This window comes from Abramis brama (assembly GCF_963993115.1).
Source record: "Abramis brama genome assembly, chromosome: 6".
Taxonomy (NCBI): Eukaryota; Metazoa; Chordata; class Actinopteri; order Cypriniformes; family Leuciscidae; genus Abramis; species Abramis brama.
In genome coordinates, this window is record NC_139968.1 from 953982 (window position 1) to 975764 (window position 21783).

The window sequence follows — 21783 nt, forward strand, 5'->3', positions numbered from 1 at the left end:
GAAAAACTCTTCTATCCTGTCAGTGTCATTCACCTCCGAAGTATATAAAGCCTCATAAAAAGATTTAAACTGATTATTAATACCCTGTTGATCTGTAATAATATTGCCCTCACTGTCTTCAATTGCCGCTATAATACCCGCTGCTGCAGATTGCTTCAATTGATAACACAAAAACCTGCCCGCACGCTCGCCATGTTCATAATGAATTTGACGTGATTTCAAATAGAGATCTTCTGCGCGCTCGCTGGTCAAAGAATCAAATTCAGCTTGTAACAGGAGTCTCTCCTTATGCAACACCTCAGAGGACAATGTATAGTGTGACTGATCGATTGTCTTAATTTCATTCAATATTTCCGTAATCCGCCTCGATTTCTTTTTATTAACACTAGCTTGATACGAAATAATTTGACCCCTCACAAACGCTTTCAGAGTGTCCCATATAGTACTGTAACTTATCTCTGGGGATTCATTTGTCTCGAGGAAGAAATCAATTTGAGTCTCTATGAATTTAACAAAATCTTCATCTGCCAAAAGCCTTGAGTTTAGGCGCCACATACGCTGAGAGATTGAATTACCTGGGAAACGAAACTTTAGTAATACTGGACTATGATCTGAGATAACTATATTATCATATTCCACTTGTGTCATTAGAGGGAGTAGTTTCTTATCCAGCAGAAAATAATCAATTCTGGAATATGTTTGATGTACCGGTGAATAGAATGAAAACTGTTTGGATGATGGGTACTTAAATCTCCAGGGGTCCATTACGCCATATGTTTGGAGAAAAGCATTGATACATTGCGCTGATTTACTAGCTGGAATAGCCGTAGAACTAGAGCGGTCCAGAATTGGGTGTAAAACACAATTCAGATCCCCTCCTAAAATTAAATTATACGTATCAAGACTAGGTAAAAAAGAAAAGAAATCACTAAAAAACTGTACATTATCCCAATTAGGTGCATATACATTGGCCAGGACCACAGGCATGTTATAAAGTCTGCCCTTAATTATTACATATCGACCATTTTTATCCTTCACAGTGACCTCCTCGACAAATTGTACATTCCTATGTATAAGAACAGCAACTCCTCTACTCTTACTGTTAAAGTCAGAGTGATACATTTGCGTAAAGCCTCCTCTGTGAAGTTTGGGATGGTCCTTGTTCAGCAAATGAGTCTCCTGCAAATATACTATATCCGATTTGAATTTATTAAGGTGGCTGAATACCTGGTTTCGCTTCACTGGATGATTTAGCCCACGTACATTCCAACTAACCAGCCTCGTTTCCGCACCACCTATGCTACTAAAGGCCATCGAATAAATTTCTCAAAACTGCCAGCAGAGGACCCCTTTGCGAAAGAGAGAGAGAAGAGAAAAAAAGAAGAAAAAAAAAGAAAAGAAAAAAAGGGGGGGGTGGTGTTCCTAAACACACAAACAACATATGCATGAGTTTAACTACAATACAGAAACTGACAATAACAACAACAAAAAACAAAAACAAAAATTCTTTGCGTATGAGAACGCAACCTCTTCCAGTTATCACTGCTCCCAATTAGCTTACCATGTGAGCCCCCACTTAAAAACAGAACAATATAAGGCTCTTACAGTTATTGAATTACTAAGCTACCCCAAACAGAGCCCCAGGAGAGAAAAAACAAAACAAAACAAAAACATTTTGCTCTTGAGCCGCGATTTCTGTGAAGTTTGAGCACGTGACTGCTTGTAATGTCTCTTAGACATCTGACAAAAGCTTCGGGGCTCGATATAAACTTAGTGTAAACATTATATAAACATTTTAAGTGAAGACAAAATGAACACCGGCTAACCATAACAGTACCAAACCTGATTTGAACTTCGACGGAACAGTCCTTAACTTGGTTAAGTGAACTCAGTGAACTGCCAGCCGCTGATGTATGTGCGATCGTCACTTTCCCTTACAAGTCAGGTTCTTCAGAATGAAGTCTTTAGCTTTCAGCGGGTCCTTGAAGCTTGACTCTCGTCCATCCTGTGTCGTAATCCTCAAAATTGCAGGGTATCTCAACCCAAAGCGAACCCCCTCGCAGTTACGAAGCAAGCTCCTCACCTCATTGAAAGCTGCTCGCTGCTTGCTCACTGTCTGAGTGAAATCAGGAAGAATCCGTTTCCGGTCGCCGTGAGCTGTAGTGGCTAGCTTCAATTCCATAGCTTTCTTCAAAATATCCTCTTTCTCAGAGAAGTAATGACACCTTACCACAAAGGCGCGCGGTGGTTCATTGTCATCAGTTGGTCTGCTGCGAAGAGTGCGGTGGGCTCGGTCCAAGAGTGGGGTCTTCTCGAGGTTCAAGGCCTCTTTCAGGAGGCCGGCCACAAACTCAGTTATCCGTTTGCCGTGCTCTCGCCCCTCTTTAACTCCTGTAATGCGAATGTTTGAGCGGCGTGACCTCGCCTCCAGATCTTCACTCCGTTCTCTCAATACGGCCAACTCCTTTTTCATAGCCATAAGCAGTGGCGGACTGGCACCAAAAAGAGGCCCTGGCAATTTTAGCAGAGAGGCCACATTTGTCTTCTCAAGTCATCTGCAACCAACAAAGAAACATAACATTACACAAACAACACACTCCAATAATAGCTTAACCAAGACATGAAAAATAAATGTTTTACCTTCATGTGGTTACAGTAGCAGGTTGCGCAATAATTTGCTTTTCTCTGCCACTCTGTCAATCACATCATGCATCTATCTCACAATAGAGAGATTACATACATTTAGGCTATTTGTCCTTCACAGGAAAAATAGAAATAAAAAGTCATTATTATTATTATTATTATTTAGTTCATAGGGCTATTATTTTTCAGAGATAGGCCGTGGTGTTTGTTTGTTTGCTTTTTTCCTTGTTTTTTTGTGGCCGCCTGCAGCTCCGCTTAATTTATTATTATTTTATTCATATTTACATTTACATTTATGCATTTGGCAGACGCTTTTATCCAAAGCGACTTACATTGCATTCAACGTACACATTTTTACATTTTGTCAGTTCATAAGTCTGTTGATTTGCGACGGCCTATTGTTGCAGACACTCCGCTTTATTTATTTATTTACAGTGTTGGGGCTAGTTACTCAAAAAATAATATATTACATATTACATATTACTCTCAAAAATAGTAATGCCTTACTTTACTTTATTACTCCCTGGAGAAAGTAACTAGTTATATTACTAGTTACATTTTTTTTCTTAATTACTCTATAATTGCCTGAGATGCATCAGATGGAGGGAGAACATACAAAGGAGGAGTGTTCTTTAGGGTCTTTATTACGCCAACAACAGACTGGCACTGTCTAGCACAAATAACTACAAACAACTGTACTTGTACTTGCCGTTGTTGACGCTTCCATTTTTCCCCATCTGTCCCAATAATATCTGTCTGCAGAGCCGCAGAGCCACAGTTTCACCACAGCAGTTTTACCCGCGCATGCGCAATTTCAGGTTGTAATTCAAGCCCTATAAATAGTCATTTATATGCAAAATTGTCTATAAAACACAACCGGTCTTCCGACCTTTTACTATATGCGCGAGGGAGAGAGAGCAATACAGCGCTCGTGTTGTTTGAAGGCGGTGAGAGTGAACGGGTTGCGCGCGCGCGTCCGGGGCGCTATATTTTTTTCCCCAGGATGGTAGGGGAAGACTCATGAATATTCATTAGGGAAGTCATCCCTGATTGGCCTTAACTGCCGCGTGTCGACCAATCGGTGATGGTAAATGATACCTCGTGCCAAACCCAGACCAATCACTGTTCCATTCACGCCCTCCTCCCCTTCCCTTCTGTTCTCTGTGTTGTGTGCCTTGTGTGTGATGAAGGTGCTACTGACAAATGTAACGCAAGTAACTAGCTCGGGAAAACTGTAATAATATTACCATTTTCAGACCAGTAATGTCTTACACTACCAGTTACTGAAAAAAGTAATATTATTACAGTTATTACTTTGTAACGCGTTACACCCAACACTGTTTATTTAGCCTTTTTATATGGTTGTGATGAGCGCCGAGCGAGCCGCTGGCTGTGCTGCCGGTTGCGGGCGGCCAATCCGCCAAAAGGCGGCCGCATCTCCGCTTTATTTATTTATTTAGCCTTTTTATATGGTTGTGCGCCACAAGTTGTGATGAGCGGCGAGCGAGCCGCTGGTGGTGCTGCCGCTTGCAGCCATTGCGCCAATAGGTGGCCGCTTCCTCGCTTTATTTAGCCTATTTATTTGTTTGTGATGCGGCCACAACAAGTGATGAGACCAGGCGGCCGCAGTGGCATTTGCCCACATTGCCCAATGGCCAGTCCGTCACTGTTACTAACTAAAACATATTTCAATAAATAAATATAAAGCTTTATAAATCCTTTGAAGTATCTTTTAATCAGAAAAAAAATGTAGAGCCACACATTCTGATTCTGCAAATTATCGAGTATTTACCTCAATCTACTGGCTAAGACGTACTTCAAATGATTTAATAAAGTGTACCAAACTTTTTTTTTTATTATTGTTATTTTTTAATTAATTTCACAGATTGACACATTAGCTTGTGTTGTGGCAAAAACAATAACTAACAAACAGCATCAAGGCATAAGAAACATTCAGAGTCAAATTTGTATTAAAGAGAAGAAGTTTTATTCTCTTTAAGAGGCTTGGTCACACAAATCACTGCAGCTACCCAGTGAGAGGAGCAAGAACCTAATCACACAGAAAACAGACAGTCTTTTAGGAGTCTCTTCTCCTGTAATTTTCCGCTCCCCCAGTAAACCAGATCTAGCTGGATACAGTGGTCCTTCTAACGTACCCATAGTAAATCAGTTTTTAAGCTCAGTTTTTAAGTCAGATCTATGGGATCGAGTGGGGCCCTTGCCAGAGCCATCGGACATGACATACTGGGGTGTATCCAGTTGGTGGATATTGGGGACGCGGGGTTTTGACCCAGTTGGGGATGGTATATAGAGTGAAGAATCGGGATGTGTAGTTACACACATTTTTTTATTCCTTAGGGAAGAAAAGTCTAAAAGCATGGAAAGAGGAAGAAGGGAAGTGCAAAGGTGGTATGAGAGAAGAGAAAGGAGTATACAGCCGGTGGGAAGGAGATATTTTGATGAAAGGAGGGAGAGGAGTGGAAGAAGAGAAGAGAGAGGAGAGAGACAAATGTTGAAAGGAGAGGATGGACAAGCATTCAGGGAGGGGGGGAGGAGGAGAGATGCGGATGAATGAAGAGAAGGATGGAGGAATGTTGGTGGAAGGAGGGAGAGGAGAGAGTTGGAGACGGAAAGGAGGTGGAGAAGGAGGAACATGGGTAATAGAGGAGGAGCTGGAAATGTTGGAGGAAGGAGACAAGAGAATGGGACCAGGAATGATGGAGGAAGGAGACAAGAGAATAGGGCCAGGAATGAGGGAAGGAGACAAGGGAATGGGATCAGGAATGAAGGAAGGAAGGGGATCCAGAGATTAGGATCTCGGTTCAAGCATTCCACTCTTTCCTCATGTTGTTCCACTATACCGTGGAGGTGGAAGAGGGCCGGGAGGGCCCGCCTGGAAGGCTGGCTAAATTGGCAGCCCAGGCTAACAAGGTTCAGCCGGCCTTTCATTTGGCAAGAACTGAGTGTAGGCTCCAGGACAACACTAATAAGGGGTTGCAAGATAGCCTAACAATACTGGAGGAACACTATCAGGGGGCCTTACGAAGGGCAAGTAGGGAGTTAGTCAGTAGCCCGAGGGTTGACTGGAAGGAGGCCTGGCAGGTTGCGGTCAGGTGGACCCATAGGAGATACAGGAGAATGAGAGAGGAGATGGTGCAGCGGGCTTTGAGAGTAGTGAAAACCCTTATATCCCGGAGAAACCCTGAGGAAGAGGCGGGGGAGGGGACAAGTAGGGACCTCGAAGCCGGGCCCGAGCCCCTGCAAGAACAGGGACAACAGGGACAGGGGGAAATGTTTGCGGTCCCCATGGAGGTTGATCAACCTCTGGGGGCGGCATCCTCAATAGCACCTGCAGTGGAGGGTGGAATGGAGAAGAGAGAGATCCCTTTGGGAGTGGGCCCAAAAATGCCGAGAGCCAGGAAAGGGCTGGGCCCGAGTAGGAGCAAGGCAGGCGTGACCCAGCCGGCCCAGGCTCCACTTCAGCCTCAGGGGCAAAGGTCGGAGGGGAGCCCTCAAGTCATAGAGACATGACATACCGGGGTGTATCCAGTTGGTGGATATTGGGGACGCGGGGTTTTGACCCAGTTGGGGATGGTATATAGAGTGAAGAATCGGGATGTGTAGTTACACACATTTTTTTATTCCTTAGGGAAGAAAAGTCTAAAAGCATGGAAAGAGGAAGAAGGGAAGTGCGGAGGTGGTATGAGAGAAGAAAAAGGAGTATACAGCCGGTGGGAAGGAGATATTTTGACGAAAGGAGGGAGAGGAGTGGAAGAAGAGAAGAGAGAGGAGAGAGACAAATGTTGAAAGGAGAGGATGGACAAGCATTCAGGGAGGGGGGGAGGAGGAGAGATGTGGATGAACGAAGAGAAGGATGGAGGAATGTTGGTGGAAGGAGGGAGAGAAGAGAGTTGGAGACGGAAAGGAGGTGGAGAAGGAAGAACATGGGTAATAGAGGAGGAGCTGGAAATGTTGGAGGAAGGAGACAAGAGAATGGGACCAGGAATGAGGGAATGAGGGAAGGACACAAGGGAATGAGGGAAGGACACAAGGGAATGGGATCAGGAATGAAGGAAGGAAGGTGGAGGGGGATCCAGAGTTTAGGATCTCGGTTCAAGCATTCCACTCTTTCCTCAAGTTGTTCCACTATACCGTGGAGGTGGAAGAGGGCCGGGAGGGCCCGCCCGGAAGGCTGGCTAAATTGGCAGCCCAGGCTAACAAGGTTCAGCCGGCCTTTCAATTGGCAAGAACTGAGTGTAGGCTCCAGGACAACACTAATAAGTGGCTGCAAGATAGCCTAACAATACTGGAGGAACACTATCAGGGGGCCTTACGAAGGGCAAGTAGGGAGTTAGTCGGTAGCCCGAGGGTTGACTGGAAGGAGGCCTGGCAGGTTGCGGTCAGGTGGACCCGTAGGAGATACAGGAGAATGAGAGAGGAGACGGTGCAGCGGGCTTTGAGAGTAGTGAAAACCCTTATATCCCGGAGAAACCCTGAGGAAGAGGCGGGGGAGGGGACAAGTAGGGACCTCGAAGCCGGGCCCGAGCCCCTGCAAGAACAGGGACAACAGGGACAGGGGGAAATGGTTGCGGTCCCCATGGAGGTTGATCAACCTCTGGGGGCGACATCCTCAAAAGCACCTGCAGTGAAGGGTGGAATGGAGAAGAGAGAGATCCCTTTGGGAGTGGGCCCAAAAATGCCGAGAGCCAGGAAAGGGCTGGGCCCAAGTAGGAGCAAGGCAGGGGTGACCCCGCCGGCCCAGGCTCCACTTCAGCCTCAGGGGCAAAGGTCCACGTTGGAGCCTCCATATTAACCATGAGGGTAGGGAAAACGCCAGGAGGTGGTCTTTCGCCCCGGTTAATCGAATTTTATTTGTGGGGGCTTCGAACCTCAGTCGGCTGCCTAGAACGGAGGCATGGGACTTGGAGATACACAGCTTCCCGGGTGCCACAATGGCAGATGGCTACACGATCCTCAAACATAGGTCCAAGGCAACAGAAGTTACCGAACAGGTAGTTCTCGCGTTCTGGTTGAACGATCGTGTTAACAATAACACGATAGCTCTGGGGAAGATCTTGGGAAGACTGATTGAAGCAGCCAAGGGGACATTTCCGGGGGCAAAGATCTATGTCCCCATGATAAATTTCGATCAAGCTCTTCCGGGGAACCAAAAAGCCAATCTGAGAGGCCTCAATAAGTGTATTTTTGAGTCAGGATGCAGCATTCCACTTCTCCCGGAAGAGCAATTCAAGGTTGGAGAAGACAAGCTGCACTGGACGCCAGTGACGGCGCGGGCGATTTTACGTCACTGGCAGCGTAATTTAAATGCTTAAAGGGGCCGTTCCGCCAGGGCCCCGAGCATAATTCTGAGCAAGAAATAAGGGCATTCAGTAATTAACTTGTCTCAGTGTTTTCATTTGACACCGGCACAGGTTAGCTTATTGGACAGGGGTTTATCCTTTATCCCTTCCCATTCAATGAAGAAGGCTGATAGGGGGTCTCTTCTGGCGGATTTGGGTCAATTTCATGCCAAAGTACAGAGAGCAGTGTTTTTTGGCCCTAGGGATGATGGAGGTGTCAAATTCAGCCTTTTTGTGAGAGATCGGGCTGGGTGCCCGGCCCCAGCAGTTACCAGGGGAGGTATGGGACTTTTTTGACAGAAATGTGAAGGGGGTCCAGATAGCCTTATCGGGAGCACGGACTCCGAGACAGAATTTGCCCCCGGAAGAGATCAAAGCTCTAGAGGAGTTGATATCCAGGTGTGATATTGTTATTAAACCGGCAGATAAGACAGTTGTCTGACAGTTATTTTTATTCTAAGATAACGGCTCCCATTTTTATGGAATCAGTGCCTCGCATTGAAGGGATAGTGGATACTTTAGAGAGGACAGGTTTTATTTGCAGACGACAGGCAAATTACCTACTGGGAGAAATTACACCTAGACCCAGACGGTTTTATTTATTGCCGAAGGTTCACAAGCCTAGGGAGAAATGGCCTAATTCCTTCATGCCTCCGGGTCGTCCAATAGTGTCTGATTGTGGAAGTGAGAGTCACAGGATTGTGGAATTTATTGATTTTTACTTGAATCCCTTGTCTACTAGACATTCTAGTTATATTAGTGACACTTATGACTTTTTGGATAAAGTAAAGAGTCTGAGAGTGCCACCAGGGGCAATTTTGTTTTCATTGGATGTGGAGAGTCTTTACACTAACATTCAGACACCTTTGGGGTTGAAGGCAGTACGAGACTGTTTTACCCGGTACCCTGATACCTCTAGACCGGATAAAGCGATCCTAGAACTCCTGGAATTGAGTTTGATGATGTTAATGATTTTGAGTTTGAGGGGGAATTTTACCTACAGATTAAGGGGATCTTGGATCTTGGATGGAAACAATTCAATGAAGAACAGAGGTCGTTGGATTGAAGGAATCACAAAACACTCTCTCCGGCCCCTCTCAGACTCACTGGGTCGGGGTGGGGGCCGGACGAGGAGGATGAATACGGGCCTAAGCCGGCCCTTAGGGAGGTGTTGTTCCCAAAAGGGGTTCAGCATCTTCTGGTTCATCTTTTTGCTTAAAATCAGACTGGAGTTGAAGAATTGGATCTTGGACAGAAAACAAGTCAATGAAGGAAGGATGTAAGAAGGAAGGTGGGATTGAAGGAATCATTAACACCCTCTCCGGCTTATCCGAGTATTGCTCAAGTTTAATACTAAAAAAATTTTTTTTTGGAGTGATGTATTTAAATTAGGGACATGATATGATGATAGAGAAATGTTCTTGGAAAACACGGTTCCAGAAATCACTTCTCAATCTATATTTTGAAGGCCTAGTCTCTATTTTTATGGAAGGCATTTTCTGCCAAATTTAAATAAATAATTGAATAATTAAAATTGTTATTTTTTTAAATTTATTTATTTATTTATTTATTTAATGCAGTATTTAAGGTTAAAATATATAGAAGGCATTTTCTGCCAAATTTAAATAAATAAATTAAATGATTAAAATGAAAATTAAAACCAGATTAACGATTTCATTACAAAAAACTGTACGCAAAATATGTGACAAAATGGAGAATGAAATTAAATGATTTAATTTTCACGGTGACAGTGCATCATCCCTGTCAAGTTGAAAAATAAAATGCAACTGGTGATTTCACATTTCATTTTCAATACAGTCTCGAGGCAAGACTGCCAATATTAAAATGAATAGCCAAACGTGAAAAGAAACTACAAATACAGTTTTTACAAAGCTCTTTATTAACGCTCATGCAATAATAGTGACACAATTCAAATTCAAATGTAAATTTCATTTGTCATTTTAATTCCTCTTTTATTTCGGTTTTCATTTTCGTTTTAATTTTCAAAGACAACCTGCATGCAAATTCTGTGTTAATGAGTGTGGCTTATTCAAGTAACGGAACTAGAGACACGCCTTCTGTAAAGCGAAGTCGTCGACGTCCCGTGTGCATGAGTTTTATGTGTGAAACGAAATTATTTAAATGTGATTATATTGTAATCGAGACGACAAGATATGGCGAAATCTGTTAGTGAGCAGAGAGAGTATAGAGGGCGCCTTGTGTCACTTTTAGTGATTTATTGCCCTCTAATTTTCGATTGATGATGATTTTCTCATGCTAGCTCCTCCCACTTATGGGCTGCACGTACAGCGTGGGAATTCTGACGTATGCCATGCCTCCTTATGGGTTTCCCTATCTGAAGCGTGGGAAAATCTCCCACGCTCAGTAGTTCTTAAAGGTGGGTGAAATGTTTTATGGGGTGTTTTGTTTGTTCAAAGTAAAAATGTTCAAAAAACAATATATATATTAAACTTTTTAAGAAATGTATAATAAAGACAGTCAGAGCTGAGATCAGTGGGGTTTTTTTATTAAAGAAGACAGTTGTACTTTCAAACAATGTATAAAAGTTAAAAACATTTAAAAAATAGCATTTTCTCTAAAAGTTATCAAAAAAATGAGTTAGTGCTGTTTTAAGATGTTAAGACATTTTAAGATGTTAAAAAATCAATAGTTTACAGAAAGGTAAATTCAGTCATTCACACAGTATTTGTAAAACTGTTACATTTTACATAAAACACAAACTAGTTTACTGTTAAGCTGCAACCCCACTTTTGAAAAATCCCCAGAAATGGCATACCCAAACTGAAACAGATACAGTTCATGAACCCTTGGTACTAAAAGCACAAGTATGATCTTGATTAGAAATGTATTTTTTTAATGAAACATCTTCATGAAAATAAAATTGAAGTTGGCATTGTATCAATCTAGAAATGCACTGCAGCTAAAACCACATGTCTGACCAAGTTATATTTAAAATCTGAAGATGATAAGTCTAAAACTCTGTATTTAGTTAAATGTTTTTCAAGATTATGTTATATGACTTTATTTTGATTAGACTCTAAAATGCTACTGGTGTTTATTTTCATCTTCTAAGTCATCTATTCTGTCTATCAGGGTTCTCAAGTTTTATCAAAAGCTTGGAGTGAGATCATATGCGGTTAGGGGAGGAGCCTTAATGGAGCCCCGCCCCCGTTGATTTAATATTGACTCATTTGGATAAATATAAGGTAGGCTACACAAGATAGGCATTAATTTTTCTCAAGAAAAAAACAACTCACCTAATGCTGTAAACATACAGAGAGCCCTATCAACTGGCAGTATTATTTAAAGGAGACATATCATGCTTTTAAATTGTTCCTTTTTACATATAAATCATACATTTGTAGTCTATATAAAGCGGAACTGCAATGCTTGGGTCTGAATTCCTCATTATTATAGCTCCACAGGCCCCTTTTCTACCCCTTTTCTGATGTGCGTCTGAGAGCAACTCGTTTTGGTGAGGTCTCTTTAAATACAATTGAGACACTTCATACCCCGCCCACACTCGGTTCAACTCCACCCCGTTCGGCCATTTTTGTAGTTTGATAGCAGAGATACGATTATCTAGCGGCACAGAAACTTTTTATTCACACGTTATTAACAAAATGTCAACAACGGAAGACTTGTCCAGCCAGCCTTACATGTTCGAGCCAGAGTCGGAGCAGGAGCGAGATGAAAATGAAGACGACGAACCTGTAGAACAACGTCTTCATATGGATGTATCGCAATGGTGTGTACTGTATTTACACATGAAACTTTGGTCTTCCGACCTTTTACCACCGTGTCGATTTATTTTGATTAATATGTGCGAGGGAGAGAGAGCAAGACAGCGTCTAGTTTGGAGACGGTGATGTCTTGTTTACACTTTCGCCTGGCTCTGAAGAGAGAGAGTGAGCGCGCGTGCGACCGGGTCTCTCTCTCTGCTCGTTCTTTCAGTTAAACATGCTCCCTGTCACAAGCGCGGCAGTTCATCTACATTAAACGGTGTAATGAAGCGTGTGGGTTACTACATCCAACAACCGAACATTTTAACTTACCCTCTCGTAACTTCTGCATCCTTTAGCTTGGACTACAAAATTGCAGCGAGAAATAAAAATGGCGGATTGCTCGAAGTGTTGGGCCGGAAGTAAATGTCCTTATTTGGCAGTTCCGCTGCAAATACTGTGACGTAATAGTTCAAAAAACGTCATAGATAACAGAAAAATCGGAACAGGTTGAAAAATATGACCAAAACAGAATATAAAGATATCAACGAAGCACCTGAAGAGAATAATTTCATATTTTCTGTACTTCTAAACACTCCAAATATACAACAAAATGCATTTAAGGGCTAAAAAAGTGCATTTGGCATGATATGTCCCCTTTAAGGTTAAAAATAACTCAAGTTAAATATAATCCATTAATAATGCATATAATAACAACTTTATTTAATGATATAAGTAAAAATATAATAAATATGTAATATAGTACACATATTTAGCAAAATACTCTCTATAGCTCTTATTTTCTAGTTGTAGAGTTTTTGACTGCATCAATAATAATGTATACGATAGGCTTTATATTAAATGTTCTAGCCTAAAAATGTTAGACAAGCTTTCTTCCAGCTTACCTTCTCCATCACGACGTGTGTCCGTGCGATGTTGTTGATTACCTAGTAATGAACGTACGGTGGCCGAGAATGTTCTGTCAACTTCCGTCTGTTCGTGCATCTATGTTGCCTAGTAACGAACGCAATCTGGCTGGTGGCAGGAAACTTCACTTTGTGTGCCTGCGCCTCGTATACAACGTTATATGTTACCAGCAAAGTGTGCAATCCGGCATTCTATAGAATGCCTAGGTAATGTATAGAATGCCCGAAATCGAACGTCAAAGTGTGAAATGATTGATATTTTATACATTGCCTAGGCATTCTATAGAATGCCGGATTGTCTGCCGGTAAAGTATATAATCAAAGTCTAATACTGCCATTTTTATCCCGCTGTTTACTGTTTGCGGTGGCGTTTGCATCCGGCTGAGGTTCACAGACGCTCTCCCGTCATCCTTTCCCATGGTTCTTGTATCACCATGTCAGAAGGAAGTGTAGTGCCAAGACAGGAATCACGCCATGCTGACATGCAACGACGGTTCTGCAATGAATTATCTCAAGTAAGAGCCAATGCTGCTAAAAACGGTGTTTTCCTAACCGAAACCAGTTACCGAAAGTTAGTGGACGATGTGAAAAAGGCTAAGACAACCATTAAGAAGGAACCACGGGACTATTGGCTGTTGAAACACTATGACGTAATGATGGTCGAGAATAAGACTAAGTTGATCTATCCTGTTAAAGAAGGTACGAGTGCTATTCAGTTTTACGTCGCGGACTCTGAGTTATTTGACGTACTCCATAAGGCCCATTTGGCTATTTGTCATGGAGGACGGGACAGAATGTTGAAAGAACTTTCACCCAAGTATAAGAACATTACCCCTCATGATATTGAGCTTTACATTCACCTTTGTGAGCCTTGCCAGAAGAAGCAAAAAGGTGTTAAAAAAGGTGTTGTGGTCAAGCCAATGGTTTTTTCTGAATTCAACTCCCGTTGTCAGGTCGATGTCATCGATTTTCAGTCCCATCCTGACAGAGAGTACAAGTTAATAATGGTGTACCAAGATCATCTCACTAAGTTTGTAGTTCTCAGTGCTCTGAAATCAAAGAGAGCGGAAGAAGTAGCCTACAAGCTCGTCGACATATTTACGTTGCTTGGTGCTCCAACGATTCTACAAAGGGCAACAAAGGGCGGAGTGACTCACGCAATCTCTTGGCAGTTGTTATGAACGTGACGGAAGATGGCTTTTACCAACTTGGAACTGCACAAGGAATCTTAAAGCAACTCTACGCCAGATCACAATTCACCTTATGTCCAAAGAGCTTAATGAGAATTGAAGATGTTCCTGACCACGAAATACCTCTCCGATCTGCAGCTACTTCTCAGTCCACAGGAAGCGGCCAAGGATTCGTCAGGTGTATGTGCAACACGAAATGCCAATATATGAGGTGCCTTTGTGTGAAAAAGAAAATTAAAGGGACACTTCACGCATTTGCATTAAGCTTTGCATTGTTAGAAACCCAGTCATACTATTGAATGGTCATGCAACATTTTTTCATTTTCCCCCGAGACGAGAGAAATCTGTATTTACCTCTTTACACTTCCTCCTACAATGACGCAAAAATCGTCATTTTGCGTCATTGTAGGAGGAAGTGTAAGAGGGGGGGATTTCTGTTAAGACTACAAGCACTAGATCCACCCTTTCAAACCCACCCATAGGGGGTTGGACCTAATGCGCTAACAGACCTATCACCTACTCTTTTTCCCGGACATGTCCGGCCGTCGAGATCGACAAAAATGTCCGGGATTCAGCTTTTACTTTCTGCGGTCGCCATTCATTGTTTACATGCTCACCTTTTGTTTCAATCTAACTGAATTCACCCCGATTGGTGAATCTGAATGTAATGGTTACATGAATGCTAAACAAGTGATCGGTTGATTTGCGTTTTAACATTGCTAAGAAAATACCCGCACCTCCGTGAGAGATAGCCCATGAGACCGGTGCATCTCACAGGCGCGCTCATCAGTAATCACAGTAATACAGGGAGCAGGACGAGGCTAGCGCCGCGGGAGAAAGACGCGAGGCCGGTGGCGTGATCGGTTGATGTGTGTTTTACCATTGCTAAGAAAATACCTGCTCCTCCGTGCGAGATACGAGAACAGTGCCTCACAGGTGTCGGTCGTCAGTAATCACGCCACCGGCTTCGCGCCGTTCTCCCGCGGCCCTCAGCCTCGTCCTGCTCGCCACAGTAAACATGATGAATGGCGACTGTAGAACGCAAAAGCCGAATCCCGGACATTTTGGGCAAACTCGTCACGGAGACTCACTCGTAGCCTAGCCTTGCCTTGTTGTTTTCAACTGCGCTCGCTGTCTTACCGGTAGGCGTGGCTTGGGAGTGGCCTTGTAGGGCAGCGAAGCAAGTGCATTCTGGGAGTTGTTGTCTTTCATCCACATAAGCCAAAAATACATTTTCTGGCTTTTCTCAGTCTAGAAAGCTCCAAATTCAAAAATAATTTCACATTTCTTCTACATAAATGACCCACTTTCAATACACATTCATGTCTCCACGGGTGGAATGACCCTTTAAGTGCAATTCAAAATGTCACTCTAGCCTTCCCTGCTGCAACAAGTAGGTCATGCCAGTTCTGCTTTGTGTTATACCGGTAACAATATTCTGTTCATGTACAAGATCAAAGTGCCAAAAGTGAGTACAATTCCACGTGTTACTCCGGCCTTTCTTAGTGTAACAAGAAGAATATCCTGTGCTTTATTTCTTAGTTTTGTTCTTTCAGTTTCAAATGCGTATTAATTAATAAAGGCTTCTCATCTTGTGCCCTTTTAACACTTTGCCTAAATGGTACTGGTCATTCTGTATAATGCCTAGGAATTGTATAGAATGCCTAGGGAAAGTATGCAACATTTTTACAAAAAACTTACATTTCACAGTTTGCCAAAAACCATCAGGCATTCCATACATTGCCTAGGCATTCTATACAATACCAGGATTTCACACTTTGTCGGTAACATATATAAAGCTTGCAGGACAACTTGGTTGGCATTGCCTTTTCAGTGTGAGAAATACACGGTGTGGCGTGTGAGCGTGTGAACTGGTCTCTCTAGTAATATGGCACATAGTCTTAGAGCTCAAACATGACAATCTGGGCCTCAGGTCAGGAAGCAGACAGACTGGCTAAACCGACCGTCTGCTAGCTGTCTCACGTCACCAAGGTCAGATAAATCCCATCACATAGAGCCTCTTTCACCTAGATATAATCATATAGAGACTGTGTCTGTTCCCCGAATTAGGACATACAAAAAACTCCTAAACCCATTCAAGGGTAAAAATTTAATTGATGTTCAACAAATAAAAAACATATATAATACGGATGACCAAATGATAAAGCTTGGGTTGCTGAATATTCGATCCCTTACTTCAAAATCACTTATTGTTAATGATATGAATACAGACTATAATCTAGATGTGCTGTGTTTGACAGAAACCTGGCTAAAACCAGACAATTATATTACTTTAAATGAGTCAACCCCACAAGATTACTGTTATAAACATGAGCCTCGTCTGAAACGCAAACACCTGTTGGTGTAATTTATAGTAATATCTTCAGAATTACTGAGAAGTCTTGTTTTAAATATAATTCTTTTGAAGTGTTGTTGCTAAATGTAACACTATCTAGTGTAAATTATAAATCACATTTAACATTTGTGCTGGCTACTGTATACAGGCCACCAGGCCACCATACAGACTTTATCAAAGAATTTGCTGATTTTCTATCAGAGATAGTACTGGCTGCAGATAAAGTACTAATTGTTGGTGATTTTAATATACATGTGGACAACGAAAAAGATGCATTGGGATTGGCATTTAAAGACATTCTTAACTCTATTGGAGTTAGACAACACGTGTCAGGACCTACTCATTGTCGTAATCATACTCTAGATCTAATATTATCACATGGAATAGATGTTGATGTCGTTGAAATTCTGCAGCAGAGCGATGACATCTCAGATCATTATTTAGTCTTGTGTAAACTTCATTTAGTCAAGGCTGCAAAGCCGACTCCGTGTTATAAATATGTGAGACCTATCACTGCTGCCACTAAAGATTGCTTTATTAATAATCTTCCTGATCAGTTTCATCATCTCAGCATCCCGGATAGCTTAGAAGAGCTAGATATTGTGACAGAAACTGTAAACTCTTTCTTTTCCAGCACTTTAGACACAGTTGCTCCTTTGCGCTTAAAGAAAATAGTCCAACGCCGTGGTACAATGAGCACACTCGGGCCCTTAAATACTTGTACACTGTATTTATCAACAGGATTTGAAGAGTTATATCTGGTTTACTGCTTTTTATATTTGTATTGTTCACTGTAATCTTCTTATTGTGTTTTTTTAGGTAGACAATTTTAAGATCTGTCCAGGGACAACGGATGAAAAAAAGCATTTTGGCTAATTCTGGTGCATTTGCAGCAATGCTAATTAATGTATACTATACTGTCAAATAAATAAATAAATGAATAAATAAATAATAAGAGAGCAGACAGAAAAATGGAGCATTGCCTGGAAGAAAACAAAACTAGAGGTATTTCGCATTTCATGGAAGGAGAGCTCGATTGCATACAGAGAGTCCTTAAAAGCTGCTAGATCTGCTTATTTTTCAACCCTATTAGAAGAAAATAAACAAAACCCTAAGTATTTATTTGAAATTGTGGCTAAACTAACGAAAAATAAATCTTCAACCCCAGAAGTTTCCAAGCAGCACAGCAGTAATGACTTTATGAACTTCTTTACTAACAAGATTGATAATATCAGGGAGAAAATTATAACTATGCAACCGTCTACTACAGTATCGCATCAGGCAGTGCATTGTAGTCTCCCTGAGGAAAAATTTGATTAATTCGTTGCTATAGGAGAGGAAGAATTTACTAAACTCGTTAAATCATCTAAATCGACAACATGTATGTTAGACCCTATACCGACTAAGCTACTGAAAGAAATGCATCCAGAGGTCATAGATCCTCTTCTTAATATCATTAATTCGTCTTTGTCTCTAGGATACGTACCAAAAAACTTTAAGCTGGCTATGATTAAACCTCTTGTTAAAAAAACGCAACTTGATCCTACAGAATTAAACATCCTCTTAAGGACTTCCGGTTGGAGCGGCGCCATGTGAAGACGTAAAGTTATCGAGCTCTCCACAACCAGCTTTAAATTTCGTTTATTTTGCTCTTATTTTATATATTAGTGTGCTAAAGCTGCCCTGGTGTGTTAATAAGAGCGTACCAGTGTTAATCCAGTTGGGCTGATTGCAGTTTGGGCTATTTTTGAAGGAAAATGAATAAGGGCCGGAGTAACCGCAGAGATGCAGAATCGACTGCCAGCCAAAATGCTAATGCTAGCGCCGAACTCCACGCGACATCAAAGAAAGACACAACTTCAGCTAGTGACAACTGCGTGGTTCTTCAAGCAATTAATTCACTTAAAGAGGACTTGATTGCAAAAATAGAAGAGAAGGCTGCTGCCCAATCAGCTGAACTCTGCAGCCAAGTAGATCAGCTCCGAACAGAGTTACGCAGCGCCGTGGATGCTGTTAATGCCAGGCTGGAAGCAGCAGAGGCGCGGGTGAATGGGTTGGAGTCTGCGATGAACGGCTACTCGGACTCCACTACTACTCTTGAGAAGGAGCTTATGGCCAGTGACGGACTGGCCATTGGGCAATGTGGGCAAATGCCACTGCGGCTGCCTGGTCTCATCACTTGTTGTGGCCGCATCACAAACAAATAAATAGGCTAAATAAAGCGAGGAAGCGGCCACCTATTGGCGCAATGGCTGCAAGCGGCAGCACCACCAGCGGCTCGCTCGCCGCTCATCACAACTTGTGGCGCACAACCATATAAAAAGGCTAAATAAATAAATAAAGCGGAGATGCGGCCGCCTTTTGGCGGATTGGCCGCCCGCAACCGGCAGCACAGCCAGCGGCTCGCTCGGCGCTCATCACAACCATATAAAAAGGCTAAATAAACAGTGTTGGGTGTAACGCGTTACAAAGTAATAACTGTAATAATATTACTTTTTTCAGTAACTGGTAGTGTAAGACATTACTGGTCTGAAAATGGTAATATTATTACAGTTTTCCCGAGCTAGTTACTTGCGTTACATTTGCCAGTAGCACCTTCATCACACACAAGGCACACAACACAGAGAACAGAAGGGAAGGGGAGGAGGGCGTGAATGGAACAGTGATTGGTCTGGGTTTGGCACGAGGTATCATTTACCATCACCGATTGGTCGACACGCGGCAGTTAAGGCCAATCAGGGATGACTTCCCTAATGAATATTCATGAGTCTTCCCCTACCATCCTGGGGAAAAAAATATAGCGCCCCGGACGCGCGCGCGCAACCCGTTCACTCTCACCGCCTTCAAACAACACGAGCGCTGTATTGCTCTCTCTCCCTCGCGCATATAGTAAAAGGTCGGAAGACCGGTTGTGTTTTATAGACAATTTTGCATATAAATGACTATTTATAGGGCTTGAATTACAACCTGAAATTGCGCATGCGCGGGTAAAACTGCTGTGGTGAAACTGTGGCTCTGCGGCTCTGCAGACAGATATTATTGGGACAGATGGGGAAAAATGGAAGCGTCAACAACGGCAAGTACAAGTACAGTTGTTTGTAGTTATTTGTGCTAGACAGTGCCAGTCTGTTGTTGGCGTAATAAAGACCCTAAAGAACACTCCTCCTTTGTATGTTCTCCCTCCATCTGATGCATCTCAGGCAATTATAGAGTAATTAAGAAAAAAAATGTAACTAGTAATATAACTAGTTACTTTCTCCAGGGAGTAATAAAGTAAAGTAAGGCATTACTATTTTTGAGAGTAATATGTAATATGTAATATATTATTTTTTGAGTAACTAGCCCCAACACTGTAAATAAATAAATAAAGCGGAGTGTCTGCAACAATAGGCCGTCGCAAATCAACAGACTTATGAACTGACAAAATGTAAAAATGTGTACGTTGAATGCAATGTAAGTCGCTTTGGATAAAAGCGTCTGCCAAATGCATAAATGTAAATGTAAATATGAATAAAATAATAATAAATTAAGCGGAGCTGCAGGCGGCCACAAAAAAACAAGGAAAAAAGCAAACAAACAAACACCACGGCCTATCTCTGAAAAATAATAGCCCTATGAACTAAATAATAATAATAATAATAATGACTTTTTATTTCTATTTTTCCTGTGAAGGACAAATAGCCTAAATGTATGTAATCTCTCTATTGTGAGATAGATGCATGATGTGATTGACAGAGTGGCAGAGAAAAGCAAATTATTGCGCAACCTGCTACTGTAACCACATGAAGGTAAAACATTTATTTTTCATGTCTTGGTTAAGCTATTATTGGAGTGTGTTGTTTGTGTAATGTTATGTTTCTTTGTTGGTTGCAGATGACTTGAGAAGACAAATGTGGCCTCTCTGCTAAAATTGCCAGGGCCTCTTTTTGGTGCCAGTCCGCCACTGTTAGCAAGTACATGTTAAGGAAATGCATAATACAAATTGTATGGGTTAATGTAACGGTAAACGGACTAGTTTTTTATGTAACGTTACCTGTTCGGTTTTTTTATATAAAAATGACTAAATTCACACACTTTTACGATGTTTTTGGGACTCAAACTGTTGGACAACTAATTCAGAAAAAAATACTTTCAAAATTTAAGACTTTATAAAGCCGTGATAAGACTTTTTAATACTTTTTAAGGGTCTTAATTTTCCCAAAATTGATTTATCACCTTTTAATACTTTTCAAGACCCCGCGGATACCCTGATAAAGATGTTTATTGCAGAAAGCTAATGTTACCATGGCCTTCCTAGCAAGCTTAACTATTTGCTACAAAATACGAACAGTTTCTTTCTTCAGAGTATCAGAACCCGCATACACTCGCCATTTAAAATGTAACGTTACCCAAATTCTGTTTTAAAAAAAACATGTTGCTTACCTTCTTTTGAGTCCTGCAACTGTTTTTTCCTCCATTCCGTCTGCCTGCAACTCCATACGTTAACTAACCCGCGCCTTAACCTCGTTGATTCAGCAGCGCCCCTCCACTGTTAATTAACCAATGACGATGCAGCATTTGTGACTGATGGCGCTCTCTTCTAATGCTGACGTTGGGGCGGCATCATCTACAAGGTTCAAGGTTCACAGTGTTTTTGCGCCAACTGAAGCTCAAAAAAGAAAACAAAGGTGGCGGTGCAGCATCTATAAGCGGTGAGTGGATACAGCGACTTTTTAATAATAGAATAAACTTACTTGTGTTTTCTTTGTAATTTAAGATTTTTGTGAGCTTTGTAAATGTACAACACATTATCTTTTAGTACTTGATTTTTTATTTTTACATTCAAAAAATCAAGTTTTATTTTTATTTCAGTTAACTGAAATAGTTCTTACACGCCCATTATTTCAGTGTCATATAATTTTGTTTTCATTTACTACAATAACCTTATGAAACCCTAATAATGAAATGGTTAGTAAAATATGTGATTGTCACATGCCAAGAGTTTTCACTTGTGCATTCTGTACCAGCTAATAAATGTTACAACTGCGATCATTTTCATTATGATCATAATTTAGTCAACTTTGTATAATTATTCATTTAATGTAACCCTTTTCAGTCTGAATAAATTTAATATATTTTGTGCCCTTTTATGAACTATCTGTACCTTTTTTTTTTTTCTGTCAACCACAGGTTATTTACCTGCAGCCCCCAAAACCAGTCAATATTGCTCTTCCATAGAGGTTACTGATACATTTGATAGTAGTGTACTTTTGGTAAGTGTAACACTATTTAACACTGTGTATTAGACTGCACTGTCTATACCATTGGTTCCCAACCTGGGGTCCGCGGGGCGCCAGAGTTCACAGGGGGGGGCGCGGGAGCGGATATGCTTTGAGGTGAATAAAGATGCATAAAATGTTCTACTAATAATTTTATATAAAAATATTTTTTTCAAAGTTTAAAAAAAAATCATATGCTAACAATGCCGATTTCAATTACAATTTCGTTATTTCAAATGTAGGCGCGTTGCGCGTGGCAATAATGTAAGAGACGCCGGCGTGACCACAACATTGCCCAACATCAAAT

The 21783-nt window shown here is 41.6% G+C and overlaps 2 long non-coding RNA genes across 2 annotated transcripts; one reads left to right on the forward strand and one right to left on the reverse strand.

Annotated features, from left to right (window-relative positions):
* Window positions 1-2486: 2486 nt before the first annotated feature.
* On the reverse strand, window positions 2487-3840 carry LOC311085249. The gene is made up of 3 exons (XR_014606761.1): window positions 3719-3840; window positions 2641-3627; window positions 2487-2555 (listed from the first exon to the last, which is right to left on the reverse strand). It is a non-coding gene; the product is annotated as an uncharacterized lncRNA (long non-coding RNA).
* Window positions 3841-18402: 14562 nt separating this feature from the next.
* On the forward strand, window positions 18403-20174 carry LOC311085248. Its single transcript, XR_014606760.1, has 3 exons — window positions 18403-18928; window positions 19020-20006; window positions 20092-20174. It is a non-coding gene; the product is annotated as an uncharacterized lncRNA (long non-coding RNA).
* Window positions 20175-21783: the final 1609 nt, after the last annotated feature.